This window comes from Symphalangus syndactylus, chromosome X (genome assembly GCF_028878055.3).
Source record: "Symphalangus syndactylus isolate Jambi chromosome X, NHGRI_mSymSyn1-v2.1_pri, whole genome shotgun sequence".
Lineage (NCBI taxonomy): Eukaryota > Metazoa > Chordata > Mammalia > Primates > Hylobatidae > Symphalangus > Symphalangus syndactylus.
In genome coordinates, this window is record NC_072447.2 from 39,192,962 (window position 1) to 39,197,425 (window position 4,464).

A 4,464-nucleotide genomic window follows, 5' to 3' on the forward strand; every position below is an offset into this window, starting at 1 on the left:
GAGGGCAATGGTGCAATCATGGCTCACTGTAGCCTTGACCTCCTGGGCTCAGGTGATCTTCCCACCTCAGCGTCCGGAGTAGCTGGGACTACAGGCACATGCCACGAGGCCCAGCTAATTCTTTGTATTTTTGTAGAGACGGGGTTTCGCCATGTTGCCCAGGCTGGTCTTAAACTCCTGAGCTCAAGCGATCTCCCCTCCTCCACCTCCCAAAGTGTTGGGATTACAGGCATGAGCCACTGCACCTGGCAGAGCTCATTATTTTTATGTGCGTTTCTTTCATTATTAGTGAGGTCAAGCATTTTTTCATGTGACAATTGGCCAATTGTATTGCCTCTTCCATGACTCATCTGTTCTCAATTGCTTACTAATGTGCAAATTATTGTACCCACGGGTGGTATGTCTTAAAAGTTTGCTAGAGCTTTATAAAAAGCTGGCATGAGAATCACTGTGAGATTATCATTACTTTTACTCTGATTTCCTTTAGCTTCTAAGCATAATGGCCAGTGTTAATTTTCATGCGTTTTCATGAGTTTATTTCATGAGCTGAAAGACATTTCTTGGCCTCCCTTTCAGGAAGGAGTGGCCAATTTAACTAAATTCTGGAGAAGGACACGTTTTGTGTGGTGTTTCCAGGAAGTCATCTTAAAAGAGAGGAGTTTTATAGACCAATGTCCGTCTCTTAGTCTTCTAGATGGTTTGTCTTGAAGGGATGTGAGACAAAGACTGCTAATTGCATCCAAATATCCATTCTTCTGGTGGTGGGTTAAAGAGACTGCAAATTTTGTTTCACTCCCAGCTGCTGCTGGTACTGGGGCCTGAGGAGGGATATGCCCGAGTGGGGCCGCCTGACCAAGGGAGTGACAGACATGACACCCGCCGACGCCTCAGCCGCTTGGGGTCTGCACGGACCCTCTGCTTCAGTGTGGAATGAACCAAGGAGACTCAAACCCAGCAGCTATTCCGCATGCGGCAGAAGACATTCAAGGAGATGACAGATGGATGTCTCAGCACAACAGATTTGTTTTGGACTGTAAAGACAAACAGCCTGATGTACCATTCGTGGGAGGCTCCACGGTGCAGTTAATGCAGCCATATGAGATATGGCGAGAGCTTTTTTCCCCACTTCATGCACTGAATTTTTGGAACTGGGGGAGATACAACAAGACATGTTTTGTGGAGACTAAAGAACGGAGAACTGGGGAATATTAAGCCTAAGGTCATTGTTGTCTGGCTAGGAAGAAACAACCATGAAAATATGGCAGAAGAGGTAGCAGGTGGTATGGCAGCCATCGCACAACTTATCAACACAAGGCAGCCACAGGCCAAAATCATTGTATTTGATCTGTTACCTCAAGGTGAGAAACCCAACCCTTTGAGGCAAAAGAACGCCAAGGTGAACCAACTCGTCAAGATTTCGCTGCTGAAACTTACCAACGTGCAGCTCCTGGATACTGACAGGGGTTTTGTGCACTCCGACCGTGCCATCTCCTGCCACGACATGTTTGATTTTCTGCATTTGACAGGAGGGGGCTCCTTAAAGGTCTGCAAACCCCTGAATGAACTGATCATGCAGTTGTTGGAGGAAACACCTGAGGAGAAACAAACCACCATTGCCTGACTGGCTCCCATCAGTGTCAATAGCATCTCAGCTTCCTCAGATCAGTTATATCACTAGCACTCCAGAATCCTTCTCTTTCTTAAGGCACTTTGCATTGCAGAATGTTCCTGGATGTTAATATCTAGTGTTTGAAGGGGAGGAGGGGTTTAAACTAGTCCTGTACATAGAAAGTTTGTTTGACAGAGGAGAAAAATTAGCCAAGGAAGATTGTTGTTTCAATTCATTTGAAACCAGAAGGGGACTTTTTAGTTCTATGTGTAACATGTTCATTGAATTATCACTGTTTTCCTAGGAAAACATCAAGCCTAAATACTGAACAACATGAAGATTCTTTTCTTGGCCTTTCTTGGATTACGTTGTATATAATAATTCTCAGAATCATACCTACTTGGCTTTAAAACATGTTTTTTTCCATTTTTTTAAGGTTCATAATTTAGTCTTTGGTTTTTATGTTGCTTAGATTCATATGCATATTGAATATTTTCTTTTCTTTTTTTTCTTCTTCCTATTTTTTTTTTTTTTTAAGATGGAGTCTTGCCCTGTCGCCAGGCTGGAGTGCAGTGGCACGATCTCGACTCACTGCAACCTCCGCCTCCCGGGTTCAAGCGATTCTTTGCCTCAGCCTCCCGAGTAGCTGGGACTACGAGCACCCACCACCACGCCTGGTTAATTTTTGTATTTTTAGTAGAGATAGGGTTTCAACATCTTAGTCAGGCTGCTCTAGAACTCCTGACCTCATGATCCGCCCACCTCGGCCTCCCAAAGTGAGCCACCATGCCTGGCTGAATATTTTCTTAACATGCAGCATCAGGTTGAACATGCTTGTCATTCAAATATGGAAGATGCTATAGTTACAAGTGAATTTATTCCGCTTTCTTAATCTTTCCTGTGCTTAGCAGTGAAAAACAGGTTTTGCCCCAGTAGGGGGACTCTTTGGAGGGTATTATTTTTATGCTGCTGAATATCATGTCTATGATGGACCCGTGCATGCAGCCTTTCCTCCCGTTTCCCCGTCATCCCCTCTTTTTTTTTTGGTCCTTGTTGACATTACAAGCTTTTAACACATTTTTGACCTAGGAGCCCTGTTGCTGGAAGTATAGTCTCCAGCCAGCTACTCTTATGATAGTACTGCTATAAAACTCATTCTTGTGTGGTATTCTGTGCTATAGAGTCTGTGTATTGCTATTCATATTCAGAGTTCTGGTTTGTTTTGTTTTTCCCTTAAAGCCTGTTACGGTTTTTTTTTTTTTTTTTTTTTTTTTTCCGCTGGGTGGTGGTGGGGGGGTGGGGAATCAGAACTCTGTTTCCCATTCCATATCACCTGATATTATTTCAAGTTTTATAATATCTTAAGTTGTATATTCTATTTTGTTTTATTTTATTTATTTATTTCTTTTGAGATGGAGTCTTGCTCTGTCACCCAGGCTGGAGTGCAGTGGCATGATTTCGGCTCACTGCAACCTCTGCCTCCCGGGTGCAAGCAATTATCTTGCCTCAGCCTCATGAGTAGCTGGGACTACAGGCGCCTGCCACCACGCCCAGCTAACTTTTGTATTTTTAGTACAGAGAGGGTTTCACCATGTTGGCCTGGTTGGTCTCAAACTCCTGACCTCAGGTGATCCACCCGCCTCGGCCTCCCAAAGTGCTGGGATTACAGGCATGAGCCACCACGCTTGGACAGAATGACAGTTTTCTATCCAGGTCTTTTTCTGTTTGTCAGAAGGTGGGACTACGATCCAAACAAATCCATTAGGTTACTCCCGCAGCATGCACTTTTAGCTTCTCTCTTGAACTAGAATCTCATATCCCTGGCCTTCAGCTCCTTTGCTCATGTGTATAAACCTCAGATGTTACTACATTTCATATCTATCAGAGCTATTAAGCAATAGTATTTGAACCACTAGCCATTTAAATAAAATTCTGCCCCATTACTCAGGTGCAGATATTCAGTTCACTTTCACTTTTTGCCAGACTTCTTTGCACTACTTTAAGCAAAAATAGTTAATCTATTTTTCTTTGATTGATATCCCAGTTTGCTTCAGTGACAGAACTTACTGCTTAGTCTTTGTACTTTAAAAGAAATCTATAAATTTAATGCACTGTCCAAGTGAAATGTCCTAGTTGTCATTGTGATTAAGGGGCCAACTTTCCAGGCAGCTAGCAGAGATACTATTCTCTTCCTCTCCCAGCACATTTTTATTCCTTCACCCACACATTCCTGCTACACTAGATGGCAGCCAATGATGGAACTATAAAGATGTCTGTGGTCGTATCTCGAACGTGGCAGCTTGAAGATAGACTGCCAAGGGTGATGTACGGCAGGTTGTCTTCCAGTGCGTGTGTTCTAGATTGCCATAGACCATGCTCTGGCTACCACCCTGGGCCTACTTGGACTGTCAAGGGCATCTGCCTAAACCAGGATCTTTTGTCCGAAACCTTAGCCCAACAAAATAAATCTTGAGTAGCTCATGCCTGGCTCTTAGGAATTTTGTTTCTTTCTTTTTTTTTTTTTTTTAAAAAAAAAAAAGGTGGCCAGGCATTGTGGCTGACGCCTGTAATCCCAACACTCTGGGTGGCCGAGGCAGGCAGATCACGAGGTCAGGAGTTTGAGGCCAGCCTGGCCAACATGGTAAAACCCCATCACTACTAAAAATACAAAAATTAACTGGGTGTGGTGGTGGGCACCTGTAATTCCAGCTACTTGGGAGGCTGAGGCAGGAGAATCTCTTGAACCCAGGAGGCAGAGGTTGTAGTGAGCTGAGATAGCGCCACTGCAACTCAAGCCTGGGTGACAGAGCGACTCCATCTCAGGGGGCAGGCGGAGGGGGGATGTTCAACTTACT

The 4,464-nt window shown here is 44.2% G+C and overlaps 1 pseudogene; it reads left to right on the plus strand.

Moving 5' to 3' along the window:
• The first annotated feature begins 898 nt into the window (after window positions 1-898).
• LOC129476149 (platelet-activating factor acetylhydrolase IB subunit alpha2-like) lies at window positions 899-1,817 on the plus strand (annotated as a pseudogene).
• Window positions 1,818-4,464: the final 2,647 nt, after the last annotated feature.